This window comes from Rhinopithecus roxellana, chromosome 6 (assembly GCF_007565055.1).
Source record: "Rhinopithecus roxellana isolate Shanxi Qingling chromosome 6, ASM756505v1, whole genome shotgun sequence".
Lineage (NCBI taxonomy): Eukaryota > Metazoa > Chordata > Mammalia > Primates > Cercopithecidae > Rhinopithecus > Rhinopithecus roxellana.
The window spans coordinates 10,417,262-10,433,620 of NC_044554.1; positions in this window are offsets into that span (position 1 = coordinate 10,417,262).

A 16,359-nucleotide genomic window follows, 5' to 3' on the forward strand; every position below is an offset into this window, starting at 1 on the left:
CTGTCCTATTTTGTTACATCAGTCCTAGAAATCGAATACATCCAGGAGACTCAATATCCACATAATGGGCATTTTAGAGAATTGTAATAGAAAAAAATAATGGAACAAAGAAAATAGTAACAGAAGTAATGCAAGTGATTTTTTCTGGACCTGAACATGCTTTCCAGATGGAATGACCCATTATGTCCTGAGAACAATGGGCAAAAACAAGTACTTAAACAAGGCACATTATTTTTTAAAGTCAGAACTATAAATATAAACCAAAGATTTTACAGACCTTCAGCAAGAAGAAAAAAAAGACACAAAGGGTCAAGAATAGAATAGCTTCAAACTTCTTAATAGCTACACTGGAAGCAAAAAGTAAAAAGATTAATAATCTGAAAATTCTGAAGGAAAAATATTTCCAGGTAGAATTAATTCTGTATATCCAACGTCTCAAAAAATTGCTTCCTCTGGACCCTTTCTAAGGAAGCTGTTGGAAAATGTATTCTAGGGAAATAAGGCCATAAAAGAAAATCAAAAAATTGTTTATCTTCTGGAATGACTGCCTAGATGATAGTTTATTATTCAATTGATCTAGAGATGAAAATAGGAAAAAAGGAAATTCAAATCAAGAAAGAAGCAAAAGGAATTCCAAGCTGGTGGTGAAGGAAGGCCCCAATACAACATGCCTAGAGAGCCACCAGTCCAAATGACAATAGGTCTGGAGGCTCAGAAACATTGAGTTCTTTAAAAGAAACATGAAGTTCTTCAAAAGATGAAAATTGTTAGCTCAGAAACATTGAGTTCTTTAAAAGAAACATGAAGTTCTTCAAAAGATGAAAATTGTTAGATTAACTAATGTGTTGAATATCTGGAAAGGAAACTCACTTATCTGGGGCTAGAATTTACGGTTAAATTAATGATAAAGCACAGAGAAAACTATGCAAATAATCCAGAGTAATATTGACATGAAAAGTGCATGGAAGATCAAACGGTCATTTCTTCGTACATAACTGCATTTACATGGTCAAAATAATGTAAATACAATATAACCACTTACACAATGTATATTGGGAAGATAGAAGGTAACATAGAAGGGGTGTGTGTGTGTGTGTATGTGTATGCTTATGTTTGTGGTTGGGTCAGAAGCAAGGAATAGAATGACAAGGTAATTAAACAGAGCAAATCCTCATCTACCATAGTGGAGTGTCAAAAGATAGTGCCTAAATCCACTCACGCCTGTAATCCCAGCACTTTGGGAGGCCGAGGCAGGAGGATCATGAGGTCAAGAGATCGAGACCATCCTGGCCAACATGGTGAAACCCCGTCTCTTCTAAAAATACAAAAATTAGCTGGGCATGGTGGTGTGCGCCTGTAGTCCCTGCTACTCAGGAGGCTGAGGCAGGAGAATCACTTGAACCCGGGAGGCGAAAGTTGCAGTGAGCCAAGATCGTGCCACAGCACTCCAGCCTGGTGACAGAGCGAGACTCAAAAAAAAAAAAAAAAATATATATATATATATATACACACACACACACACACACGTATGTGTGTGTTAAGCATGTTATTTTGAGAAATATAGGTAAATACACAAAAAATCTGCAGTATCATTAGAAGGGGTTGACTCGAGAGCAGAAAATGAACTAGGACTGCAGGCTTTTGTTTTGTTTTGTTTGTAACAAGGCTTGTAGAACACTGGGTTTTGAAGCATATGTGTAAGAGCTATGGGCTCACTCCTATTCATCCTTCAGGACTGATGTGGTTTGGCTGTGTCCCCAACCAAATCTCATCTTGAATTGTAGCTCCCATAATTCCCATGTGTCCCTGGAGGGACCAGTGGGAGGTAGTTGAATCATGGAGGCAGGTCTTTCCTGTGCTGTTCTTATGATAGTGAGTAAGTCTCACGAGATCTGATGGCTTTATAAAAGGGAGTTCCCCTTCACAAGCTTTCTTGCCTGCTGCCATGTAAGACATGACTTTGATCCTCATTTACCTTCAGTCATGATTGTGAGGCCTCCGCAGCCATGTGGAACTGTGAGTCAATTAAACCTCTTTCCTTTATAAATTACCCAGTCTTGGATTATGTCTGTATTAGCAGCATGAGAACAGACTAATACAAGGACTGACATATTCGTTATTTTATCTAGAAAGCCTTCATTTGCCCTTCCAGATAACCTTCATATTTAGTTAGTTCCTTTTACTTAATCCTATTATAATTTCTATCATACAGTGTCATTATTGCTTCTTTACTTGTTTTTTTTAACCCCAAAGTATAAGCTTTTTATGAGCTTTTTAGCTTCATTGTCTAGCACAATTCCTAGTACAAAGTCAGAACTCCATAAATGTTTTTCAGGTGAACAATAGCACCTACTAAGCCGTATTTCAAGAGCCATTTTGCTGGGTCTAATTCTGGCTCCACATTGAGACAGTCAGCATATAAATTAACCAGTTTGTAGCTCCATGAGTATATTATTGTCCCATTATTCAGGCAGGTCCCATTAAATTATTAACTTGAATTGTAGTGTAAATAATGCTACTTTAAATCTCTCCTGGCATGTTATAACCAGTACCTAGAAAAGGTGCAGTAGCATTCCCTCCAGGGTTGGGGACTGGACCATGGAGGCCTTTAGGAGGGACATTGGATCCTCTAAAATTTAATGTAAAATTTCATGTGCATAAGCATTTTTCACAATTTCTATTAAGGTTAAGAAAGGGATAAATTACCCCTCAAAATTTAAACACCACTGCTCAGGGCAATAATATCTTACATCTTACCTTGTGCCATTCTTTAGAGAAACAAAAGCCTTTTACATATTTTCTTATCTAAAAACCCTGAAACATAGAAATGGAAAATCGACTATTCTAGGCAGATTTTAATACACAAACAACAGCTCAACTATGTGATTTTAATTAATCAGGAATAGAACTAGGACTAAAAGAAAAATTGTCCCATATCTAAAAGCAGGCTTGATAAACTGTACACAGAATTCTTACAAATCTTAGATGAGTACTGCCTCGTAGTTTCATGGAAAATAACTTTTAATGTTCAAATTACTATATAGAATATCAGAAAATAAATTTAGGGATTAAGTAAGTATTCTTTTGGATCACTGGAAAATAATATGTAAGTTCAATTCTTGCTTTTGGTAACAGAAATATAATTCAAAATGAGAAGCAATGGAGCAGGAGCTAATTTCAGAGAGAACCTAATCTTCAGTTTTATTTGGGGCATGGTTCATGTTTTCCATTAATAAAGATGTGTGGTGTTTAAATATGCACAATAAACTAGAATATTATAAATGTGAAATGAGGTTAATTTCATTGAGGTTGCAACCTTGGTTAGTCTAAGTGAAAATGAATTCACTGGCGTAAGACTAAAATGTACCTGAACCACGGTGAAAAATAAGTTAATCCGTTCATCAGTGTGGTTTTAAAAGATGAGAAAGAATTTTTGAGGGAGTAAAGAGGAACAGATAAAGGACACTATACAAATTGTTCAAACAGTTCCCAGAATATCATTAAATAAGAAATGTCTATTCCTTTTTGGAACATTAAATAATATGTTCAAGAAGCATTTGTTTTGCTTTGTTAAAACTTGGTGCTTTGAAACACCCTTCAGCATATCAACTTCCAGTCTGCCTGGATAGTTTCCTTAATTTGGAAAATGATAAAACACAAAGGGAAAACAATGTTCCTTAATATGGGAGGGGCATAGAGCTGGCATCCAGCTGGGATTTATTTTATTACCAATGCAAGCGAGACTGAAACATCTGGTTTGCATTGGTAATATAATTTAGTGAGTAGTTAGAAGCACATTACTAGGTATCACCACAGAAATGTATTTCTGAAGAGTACTGTAAACAAAGCTTTTTAATAAAAAATAGACAACAACATCAGCTCAAGTCATGCAAAGGTAAACTGTTCATTCCTTAGCAATAGCAAAATACTGAGTGAGGAGACAACATTGTTAAGAATAGAGAATGGAGCACCCTGGTTTTAAACAATAATTCTTGATACGGGAAGAATTGCTTCCAAACTTAGATAAAATGATCCCACAAATTCCTCCTTCTCCTTCTCTTCTTCCTCCACGTCCCCTTATGCTTCCTCTTCCTATTTTTGTTGTTGTTAATCTGGAGCAAAACTGAAACCAGAACTTTTCAGGGGCGGTGGTGTGGGTAAGGGTCCTATGTATTAATGAAGAACCAGTTCAAATATCACCTGTTCCAGGTATACACACCAATTGGTTGTTTATGCCTCTGTCTGAACACATTATATTCATTATTATAAGTAAATCACACTTTGCTGTAATTGCCTCTTTATGTATCAGTCTCTTTGACTGCTCTGCAAGTTCCTAAGAGGTGGAGGCCAAAACTTGTTTTTGGCACCTAGCAAGCTCTCAATTTTTTACAGAAAAACATGATAACAATAATATGCTATCTCTTGTGGCCTTATCTGATTGATGGATGGTTAACAAAGTGAACTGCATCATGCTTAGGTCTATTTACTATTTAATAAATGCTATTTAATAAGTACTATTTAATAAGTGCTTAGATCTATTTACTATTTAATAAATATTGTAGATCATTAATCTAATGGGAACTTTCAATTGCTCAATCTCAAAATCTGTGCTGGCTCTTTTGCCCTACTGTGGCTCTCAACTCTACCCATTTTAACAGCAAATAGAGGAGAAACCATAGAAATTAGAATGTCAAAGGAGATAGGAAATTTAGAAAAGATAAGACTTAAATGAGAGAAAATAAATTTAAGATGTTAAAAATACACATATCACATTTTCAATTTGAGGTCCCACTCAGAAAGTCACAAAATATTGACTCTAAGACTCCTATTTTCAATTGCAATATATAGAATGATTAACAAATAAATCAATGAAACTCAAAAATGTAATAAACCAACAGTACAAAAGGTGATTTATCAGCCACTCCTAAATTTTCCTTATGTTGGAATTATCTAAATCCTAAATTGAATTTTTAAGTCAAGACTTTGATATTTTTCTAAACAGATACTTTTCTAGACAATTATCTTCATCTTGAATGACTTATCTCTTGATTACGATTTTATTCTATGAAGCTTAAGCTCTACCTAAATTTATTCTATATCTTCACAGATATATTATTCCTAAAAGTGTTTGTAAATATTTCAACTAGTCACAATTTTCACAATGGAACTGACAGCAAATTAAGTGTCACTTGAGACTTAGAGAGAAGCTGCCATTCTATCTTAATGCCATGGAATGTTTGCTGCCAAATCCCTCAAAATAACACAAATTTGCTGTTTACGATTGTTCTGGGAACTATACTAATCTACTAGACATGAAAAGTCACTTTCACTACACTTTAAACACAATATAGACATTCTTAACACTACATAGTAATATGAATAGCGCTCCCTATGCTTCATTTACTGGTCTTTTTAAATCTTATGTCAATTCATTTTATGGAGCAATGTAACTGTTTCTGTCATTCTTGGCAGTGTGTCTGTTTTTAAAAATGTAGCCTCAAATTTGACGTAAACTATGGCAATCTATATTTCTCTAAATAAGATAAAAATGAAACTAAATGTAATTTTTTTTTTTTCTGAAAATATCTCTAGTTAGTTTCCTTTGATTGTCTCTTCCTTCTAAACTTGCATTACTGCATTTCAAGTGTGGAATTTACAGAGAATCTAGGCTAGGCATAGTGGCTCATGCCTGTAATCCCAGCACTTTGCGAGTCCTAGAGGAACGGATTGCTTGAGCCTAGGAGTTCAAGACTAGCCTGGGCAACATGATGAAACCCCGTCTCTACAAAAAATTACAAAAATTAGCTGGGCATGGTGATGTGCCCCTGTAGCTCGTTATTCAGGAAGCTGAAGCAGGAGAATTGCTTGAGCCCAGGAAGTGGAAGTTTTAGTGAGCTGAGACTGCACCTCTACCACTCCAGCCTAGGTGACAGAGTGAGACCCTGTCTCAAAAGTAATTAATTAATTAATTACTAAAGATAATTTATGGAGAGTTTATTTCACAAGCGTTTTCTACCCCCCCTTTGTTGTTGTTGTTATTTACCTATTCTATATCAAAGACCTTCTTTGTTTTTGTTTTTTTGAGATGGAGTCTCGCTCTGTCACCCAGGTTAGAGTGCAGTGGCACGATCTAGGCTCACTGCAACCTTTGCCTCCTGGGTTCAAGCAATTCTCTTGCCTCAGTCTCCTGAGTAGCTGGGATTACAGGCACCTGCCACCATGCCCGGCTAATTTTTGTATTTTTAGTAGAGATGGGGTTTCACCATGTTGGCCAGACTGGTCTTGAACTCCTGACCTCAGGTGATCCACCCACCTCGGCCTCCCAAAGTGCTGGGATATAGATCTACATCTATAGATATAGATATATATTATGTAGCATGGTGGACTTGAGTGGCATTTTTCCAGGTTCTTTCCCAACTAATTTGTAATATCACAAATGTCTAGATCTATATCCTAAGCAACTTTGTTATCCCCTTCACAGTGACAGAATAGCAATACAAATTCCACAAACTATAAAAGTTCTTGCCAAAACATTTGTTTGAATTTAAGGTTTTTTTTTCCTGATCTTCAGCCAATTCAGACTTATTTTTGTGTTCAAGGTGCTGCAATGAACAGGACTCTCAGATTATTGAATGTCATCTTGAAGAGAAAATAAAAACATCTTCACATATAAGGAAATATTTCAGTTGAAACTTAAGGGTTAAGCTGTAAGGTTTTGGCTGGTAAACATAATGGACTGGCTCACATTTCAGAATGCTTTGAAATGCATTTATATGATTGAATGAACCTGCAAAAGGGGATTTGCTTCTTGAGGAATTCTATCTTACTGCTATATTAAAGACCTTTTCACTGGATGCATACAGAGCCCAATACAACTTAAAAGTTACTTTGAGCTTTGCAACTGCTTTTGCCAAGAGAATCATTAGCAAAACAACAAAAGTGAGCATATACATAAGAATGCTAAATTTAATCAAGTCTCTAGTGCTTTTTAAACAACCTGGATCATAAATTACTTTTGGTAAAAGCCTAATAACTAATTTGGTTTAGTTAGAACTTATTTAATTGGAAATGATACATGAAGTAATTGAATGTGTCTATTGTGAGTTTTAAATCTTCCTTTTAATTCTTTAATGCAGAATAATTGTATAGCAACAGAAAATACAGTCAGTATCTAAACTCATTGATTCCTTTTCTGCTCAAGGAATGATCATTAGTTTGTAAAAAAAAAAAAAAAAAAAAAAAAAAAAGTAGAAATGGTTGCCATTAAACATTCATCTCCTTGGGGCATATTAAAAATCATTACAAGACTTAAATGGATGCCATGCTTCTATAAAGCTAGGTCTTTTTATTTTAGCTCTAAAGTGGTGTTGTCAAGTTGTTCAGATAACTAGAGAAAATAAAGAGCAGAGGAACTGGAAATTGACTTGAACAACTTAAACTTCCAGCCTTATTTTTAGCTCCAAAGAACGATTTCCAAAGTATTTTTCAAATGCCTTAAAGAAAGTCATTAACTAGAGTGCAGACTTATAAATGGCTTGTAAATACTAAATTGTATATATATTAAAACTTAATGGTGCTAGGTGTGGTGGCTCACACCTGTAATCCCAGGACTATGGGAGGCCAAGGCAGGTGGATCCCCTGAGGTCAGGAGTTCAAAACCAGCCTGACCAACGTGGTGAAACCCCATCTCTACTAAAAATATTTTTAAAAAAAATTTGGGTGTGGTGGCAGGTGCCTGTAATCCCAGCTACTCAGGAGGCTGAGGCAGGAAAATCGCTTGAACCTGGGAGGCAGAGGTTGCAGTGAGCCGAGATCACACCATTGCACTCCAGCCTGGGCAACAAAAGAGAAACTCTGTCTCCAAAAACAAACAAACAAAAACAAAAAAACCAAACCAACAACAACAAAAAAATTAATGGCTAGATGAGTTCATGACCATGTTAGAAAGAGTTCATTTCTCAGAACACACAAAAGTCTATGTCATTAGTAGAGTGTCTTGTATTTGGCAATCATGGTCAGTAAATGAGTAGAAAAGCTATCTTATCACTTGAGACTAGTAAAATAGAGAGATATTTTACTCACTGAGCAGACTAAACTGATTTATGGCTTATACTTGCATTGTGATGCAATAAAAGTTATAATAACTTTTTATATATATATATAGATCAAAAGCTATATTGTGGAGTATTCATATGCATTGTGGAACCTATTTCTCCCTCCCATACCTTGGAGGATTAATTAATTAATTCTCTTATCAACAAATACGTAATGGGCTTTGTATTAGTCAGGGTTCTCTAGAGCGACAGAACTAATAGGATAGCTATATATATTATATATATACACGTATATATCTATATATACATATATCTATAAAGGGGAGCTTATTAAGTATTAACTCACATGATCACAAGGTTCAACAACAGGCCATCTACAAGCTGAAGAGCAAGGAAAGCCAGTCCAAGTTCCAAAACTTAAGAACTTGGGAGTCTGATGTTCCAGGGCAGGAAGCACCCAGTATGGGAGAAAGATGAAAGATGTAGGCTAGGAGGCTAAGCCAGTCTAGTCGTTTCATGTTTTTCTGCCTGCTTTATATTCTAGTTGCTTTGGCAGCTGATTAGATGGTATGGACCAGATTAAGGGTGGGCTTTGGCAACACCCTCACAGACACACCCAGGATCAATACTTTACATCCTTCAATCCAATCAAGTTGACACTCAGTATTAACCATCACCAGTCCACCCCTTGTCAACTTGAACCCATACACATCTCCTGAGATCATACATAATCTTTGAGTAAAGATAATAATAAGGTCATAATTACTCCTAACATAATACAACTATTCTTTGTACAACCAGAAATGCACCAATCCCAAACCCAAATACTATTCCATAAAGTTAACAATACTTAAATACTGATGTGACATCAATAAATCTTATGTCCCATGATGAAGGAGAAAGGAAATAAAATGAAGATAGTTTCTTAGTACAAGTGTATACATGCATAAACATGTTTTTAACAAAAGAAGGAGGAAATATTCATGACAATTACAGTCCTCATTTCTGCAGCTGGTCTCGTGGTCATAGCTGTTATTGATTGTTGCGGGAAGTCAGGGACTCCAAACAGAGGGACCGGCTGAAGCTGCGGCAGAAGAACATAAATTGTGAAGATTTCATGGACATTTATTAGTTCCCCAAATTAATACTTCTATAATTTTTTACGCCTGTCTTACTGCAGTCTTTGAACATAAATTGTGAAGATTTCATGGACACTTATCACTTCCCCAATCAATACCCTTGTGATTTCCTATGCCTGTCTTTAATCTCTTAATCCCATCATCTTCGTAAGCTGAGGAGGATGTATGTTCTCTCAGGACCCGGTGATGATTGTGTTAACTGCACAAATTATTTGTAGAGCATGTGTGTTTGAACAATATGAAATCTGGGCACCTTGAAAAAAAGAACAGGATAACAGCAATGTTCAGGGAACAAGGGAGATGACTTTAAACTCTGACTGCCGGTGAGCTGGGTGGAACAGAGCCATATTTCTCTTCTTTCAAAAGCAAATAGGAGAAATATTGCTGAATTCTTTTTCTCAGCAAGGAACATCCCTGAGAAAGAGAATGCGCCCCTGAGGGTAGGCCTATGAACGACCCCCGTGGGGGCGGCCGTCTTTTACGGTTGAAGCTGAAGGAATGAAATAAGCCCCGGTCTCCTGTAGTGCTGCCAGGCTTATTAGGATGAGGAAATTCCTGCCTAATAAATTTTGGTCAGACAGGTTGTCTGCTCTCAAACCCTGTCTTCTGATAAGATGTTATCAATGACAATGCATGCCCAAAACTTCATTAGCAATTTTAATTTCGCCCCATCCTGTGGTCCTGTGATCTGCCCTGCCTCCATTTACTTTGTGATATTTTATTACCTTGTGAAGCATGTGATCTCTGTGACCCACACCCTATTCGTACACTCCCTCCCCTTTTGAAAATTGCTAATAAAAACTTGCTGGTTTTACGGCTCAGGGGGCATCACGGAACCTGCCAACATGTGATGTCTGCCCTGCACACCCAGTTTTAAAATTTATCTCTCTTGTACTCTTTCCCTTTATTTCTGAGACCAGCCGAGATGCTTAGGGAAAAAGAAAAGAACCCACGTTAAATATCGGGGATGGGGTTTTCCACGATATCTGGTGCCCACGTCATCTTTCTGTTTTCCTAAGTGCATGTGGAAACCTGAATCCCTTTGGTAGGTGTGGAGAAACAACATCAGTATGGTCCACAGATACACGTGTTCAACTCCCTGACGACTGGTGAGTAGTCTGTGTATGGTCCGGGTTAACCATGGGTCACACGGAGTATAAAAATTATACCTATCTCTTCTATATTAAACTCCAGTTAAAACAGGAAATGGTTTGAGTGCCCATGGAAAATACAGTCACTCTATTCAGGGCAGTGGTAAAATTCTGTCCTTGGTTTCCTGAAAAAGGAACCTTAGATGTAGACCTGTTAAAACAGGGAAGAGAAATAAGCTTGTTTGTAGCACCTGCATAGCTAGCATTGCCATTACTGGAGTCATCAGTGAACATTGTAATGGCCTCAGGAATGGGCTGATCTTTGGTTAATCAAGGGACCACCCAAGCTGTTTATTTTTATAAAATTAAACAGTTTGTTCTTTGGATAATGATGGTCAATAATGCCAATAAAATCAGCCAAGTGAATTTGCCACAGTACGGAATGTTGAAAGGCAGCTTGAACTTCAAGCCGATTTAAAGGAACTACAATTAAATTTGGATGAAATCCCGAAATTTGAAGTATTCTACACCAAGGCTGTCCAATTTAAAGTTTTTAAAGAATCTCTCCTAATTTGAACTTTTTGAGGTTGAATGCATTGTTTATCAACCACCATTCCTAAATATTGAACAAGAGTGGTCTGTTGAATTTTATCCTAAGCAATGTGTAATCCAGCCTCTGTAACATGGCAGCTCAAAATTTGATAATGGTCAATTAATTCTTTATCAGTGGGGGCAGCAATCAAAATATCATCAATATAATGAAGAATATAGGCCTGGGGAAATCGGGCTCGAACTGGTGAAAGCACTTGTCCAACATAAAGCTGGCAGATTGTAGGGCTATTCAGCATTCCCTGAGGAAGTACTTTCCATTGATAACAAGCTGCAGGCTCCTGATTATTGATAGATGGTACAGTAAAAGTAAATTTTTCACAATCCGATTTATGTAAAGCAATATGAAAAAAAAATCTTTAAGATCAATAACTATGATAGGCCAATTTTTAGGTATTAAAGCAGGGGCAGGCATGCCGGGTTGGATGGTTCCCATAGGTTTAATTACAGCATTAATGGCCCTTAAATTGGTTACCATCTGCCACTTGCCTGATTTCTTTTTTACTAGAAACACAGGAGAATTCCAGGGGAAAGAGAAGTTTCCACATTTCCAAGTTGTAACTGTTCAGAAACCACTTGAGTTAAAGCCTCCAGTTTTTTTTTGTTTTTTTTTTTTGTTTGTTTGTTTTTTATTTTTTAGAAAGTGGCCACTGTTGAATCCAAACGGGTGTGTCAGATTTTCATTGTAAAGGGATAGGATCAGGAGGCATGGCAGTGGCTGCCACTAAAACAGCCCTGTTTTTACAGTAACTGGGAGGGGTTTAGTAATCCCTTCATGCTTTGGACCGAGACTGAGCCCAGGATCAGACCTCATGTTTTCCATCATATGCTGACTGGGAGCACTATCAGAGTTATGTGGAATATTAATTTCAGCCCCCCATTGTGCCAGTAAATCTCCGCCCCAAAGATGAATGGAAATTGGCATGATATAGGGCTAAATTGTACCCTTTTGACCATCAGGGCCAGTGCAAGGCAAGATAAATGTGCGCTCATAAACTTCCTCGGCTTTTCCAACACCTACTAGTCCCACGTTAGCAGGATGTATAAGCCAGGAGGAAGGCCATAAACTAGAGGAAATAACAGAAACATCAGCACTAGTATCTACTAGGCCTTCAAACTTTCTTCCTTGAATGTGTATGGTGTAGGTGGGCTGTTGTTTAGAAATTACATTAATCCAGTAAGTGGCCTTTTCATCGCTGGAGCCCATCCCAGGGCCACGTGTCTTGTCTCCTTTGTTTAAAATGATATTAGGTAGTAAAAGCAATTGAGCTTGTTTAACAGCAGTAAAGGAAACAGGAGCTTGGCCTGGGGCATGTAATTTATCCCAAGGTGTCATACACACGTTTGTTACTTGTTTTAATGTAAGAGTATCAAAGCCTAATTGGGCATAAGTTTCAGAGAAACTATCGGAACCTGTGAGCTGAGCCTGAGTAATCAGAATGCCATTAGTCCGATTTAGTTGAGCCCGCAAACGAGCCTCTTCTGACCAGCAAGTACAAAAGTATAAACGCTGAGATGGGGTCAGAACAGCTTTTGCCAAAAGGTCCCAGTCCTAAGGAAGTAAAGTGACCTCCGTACGAAAAGTTTGTAATACCATTTTAACATAAGGAGAAGTAGGACCATATTGAATACAAGCATCCTTAAGTTTTTTTTAAAAAAGTAAGATTGAGTGGCGCATATTGACACAGACCAGTTGAGAGTGTGAGAAAGGGGAATTGAAGGAGTAGAAGCAGCAGAAGTATACTGGTGATTACGGGCGTCCATGTGTGAAGAAGGGTACAGAGAAGCAGGTTGAGTGGATGGCAAAGTGACCAGTTGAGGAACTGAAACGACAGGAGGGTGAGGGGCTGAAGTGGACAGGGAGGGACTGTAGAATTACAGGTAAATTGTAGTTTGGTACCGGAGCCATTAGGTGATGCCCAGAGGCAAATGCTGCAAAGGTTTGAAAGGGAAGAATTAGCATATATATGGTCCCTGGCTGTGTGAGTTGTGGCCACGGCAGCTTCAAGTACCGGTTCTTCGTGAAAAGAAGATCATTAGCAAGTAATGTTAAGCCAAAGTCACCAGAGTTAGACATTGAATTTTCAGCATCCTTAGGTGGGGGAGGAGTAGCTGAAGGGAGAGGCTGATCAGATAACGAAGGCCCTGTGGGAGAGGAAGGCTGAGGAAAAGGCAGAGGGCCACCAGACCTAGAAAACTGCAGCAACTGCAGGGGGTCACAGGATCGGCACGCCACCAAGACAGCACACAAAAAGGCTCAGCCACCCCAAACAGTGACAGGAACGTAATTCCCTGTCGAGACCAGCTCCTGGAATGCTGCAACAAGATCCCATACTTTTACATATACGGTTCCTTTTTCAGGAAACCAAGGACAGTATTTTTCCACCACCCTGAACAGAGTGACCATATTTTCCATGGTTACTTGGACTCTTCCCTGTTTTAACAGGTCTACATCTAAGGTTCCTTTTTCAGGAAACCAAGGACAGAATTTTACCACTGCCCTGAATAGAGTGACCATATTTTCCATGGGCACTGGAACCATTTCCTGTTTTAACCAGAGTTTAATATAGAAGAGATAGGTATAGTTTTTATACTCCGTGTGACCCATGGTTAACCCAAACCATACACAGACTACTCACCAGTCGTCAGGGAGTCGAATACACGTATCTGTGGACCATACCGATGTCATTTCTCCACACCTACCAGAGGGATTCAGGTTCCTACATGCACTTAAGTAAAAAGAAAGATGATGTGGGCACCAGATATCGTGGAAAACCCCATCCCCGATATTTAACGTGGGTTCTTTTCTTTTTCCCTAAGCGTCTCAGCTGGTCTCAGAAATAAAGGGAAAGAGTACAAGAGAGATAAATTTTAAAGCTGGGTGTTCAGAGGAGACATCACATGTTGGCAGGTTCCGTGATGCTCCCTGACCAAAATTTATTAGGCAGGAATTTCCTCATCCTAATAAGCCTGGCAGCACTACAGGAGACCGGGGCTTATTTCATTCCTTCAGCTTCAACCGTAAAAGACGGCCGCCCCCACGGGGGTCGTTCATAGGCCTACCCTCAGGGGCGCATTCTCTTTCTCAGGGATGTTCCTTGCTGAGAAAAAGAATTCAGCAATATTTCTCCTATTTGCTTTTGAAAGAAGAGAAATATGGCTCTGTTCCACCCAGCTCACCGGCAGTCAGAGTTTAAAGTCATCTCCCTTGTTCCCTGAACATTGCTGTTATCCTGTTCTTTTTTTCAAGGTGCCCAGATTTCATATTGTTCAAACACACATGCTCTACAAATAATTTGTGCAGTTAACACAATCATCACCGGGTCCTGAGAGAACATACATCCTCCTCAGCTTACGAAGATGATGGGATTAAGAGATTAAAGACAGGCATAGGAAATCACAAGGGTATTGATTGGGGAAGTGATAAGTGTCCATGAAATCTTCACAATTTATGTTCAAAGACTGCAGTAAGACAGGCGTAAAAAATTATAGAAGTATTAATTTGGGGAACTAATAAATGTCCATGAAATCTTCACAATTTATGTTCTTCTGCCACAGCTTCAGCCGGTCCCTCTGTTTGGGATCCCCGACTTCCCACAACAATTGATGACTACCTTCTTCTACCACCATTCTGTATTCCCTTTGCTTTCAGCAAGCACCTCAGCAGCTCATGGTTTTTTTCCTGGTGGAGTGACCCAAACCTTCATTCCTGAAGGGTCTGGGCCATTTGTAGTCCTGCCTGGATTGGACTGTTGTAGTTTCCCATTAACCTTAATCACGGGACATGGTAATACTAACAGATGCCCTAATGGATCTCCTGTATTCTATGTGTACTCTTCCTTACCTCTGTTGGGGAGTAGTAGACAGATTTCATCTTGATAGTCCAGGTCAATCATCCCAGCCAACACTGTAACTCCCTTCTTAGCCTGTTGACTAAAAGGTAGGAGGAGCCCAGGCCGGGCATGGTGGCTCACGCCTATAATCCCAGCACTTTGGGAGGCCGAGGCAGGTGGATCACGAGGTCAGGGGATCGAGACCATCCTGGCTAACATGGTGAAACCCCATCTCTACTAAAAATACAAAAAATCAATATGCACTCACCAAATAGTTACTGAGCACTTAACTTTTTAAAAAACAAAACAAAACAACAGAGAAAAATGGAGCCTGGCCCTGTCACCCCGGCTGGAGTGCAATGGCCAGATCTCAGCTCACTGCAACCTCCTCCTCCCGGGTTCAAACCATTCTCCTGCCTCAGCCACCCAAGTAGCTGGGATTACAGGAGCCTGCCACCACGCCCTGCTAATTTTTGTATTTTTAGCAGAGAAGGGATTTCACCATGTTGGCCAGACTGGTCTCAAACTCCTGACCTCAGGTGGTCCACCCACCTCTGCCTCCCAAAGTGCTGGGATTACAGGCGTGAACCAGTGCACCAGGCCACACTTTATTAATAATTGCTGTGCCTTGGTGCTAAGGATCAAAACAGAAAATCCTTGCTTTCATGTTTTCAAACTATATAAAGGTAATTATATTAATTTCCTATTGCTACTAAAACAAAACACTTTAAATTTAGTAGCTTAAAACACCTCAAGTTTATTATGTCACAGTTCTGTAGGTCAGAAGTTCAGCAAGAGTTGGCTGGTTCCTCTGTTCCTGGTCTCTTAAGGGTGAAATCAAGGTGTCAGCTGACCTCAGCTTTTGTCTGGTACCTCTGGGGAAGAGTGTGCTTTCATTTTTATTTAGGTTGTTGACAGAATTCAATTCCTTGTGGCTCTGTGGCTGAGGTCTCCATTTCCTTACTGGCTGTCAGCCAGGAGCCTCTCTTGGTTCCCTATGGCCACCTGCATTCCTTGTCAAATTGTTCCTCTCATTATCTTGAATCTCTCTGACTTTTGCTTTGCCACATCTGTACTGCTTTTAAGGATTTATGTGATTAGATTGGGCCCACAGAGATAATCCAGCATTATTTTCCTTTCTTAAAATCTGTAACCTTAATTACATCTGCAAAAAGTCCCTTTTGCCATGTAATGTAGCATATTCACAGGTTCTATGATTTGGGCATGGGCATTTTTTAGAAGGCAATTCTTCAGCCTACCATGGTGATTATTCTTCCAGAATTATTTTCTGGCATGTCCCTCCCTTAGGTGATCTGGAGAAATATCTTGCACCAATATTGCTTAATTTATTTTGGTTACAACATTAGGTTTTATTTGAACAATAAAGATATTGGCAGTTCTTTTAAAAAGCTATGAACCAGACCAGAAAGGAGTCACTATGGATGTAGAAGAGCTAAAATAGATAAAGAAATCAATAATAAACCTTATAAATAGAATGAGCATAGCAAGTAACTGATACAGGGGCAATGTGATGTCTCTTTTACCCAGCTTCCAAAGAATATAAGGTTGAACAATTACTGTATTTAGCATTATTTCAAGTATAGATTATTTCCTGAATGCATTAGTCTGCTAT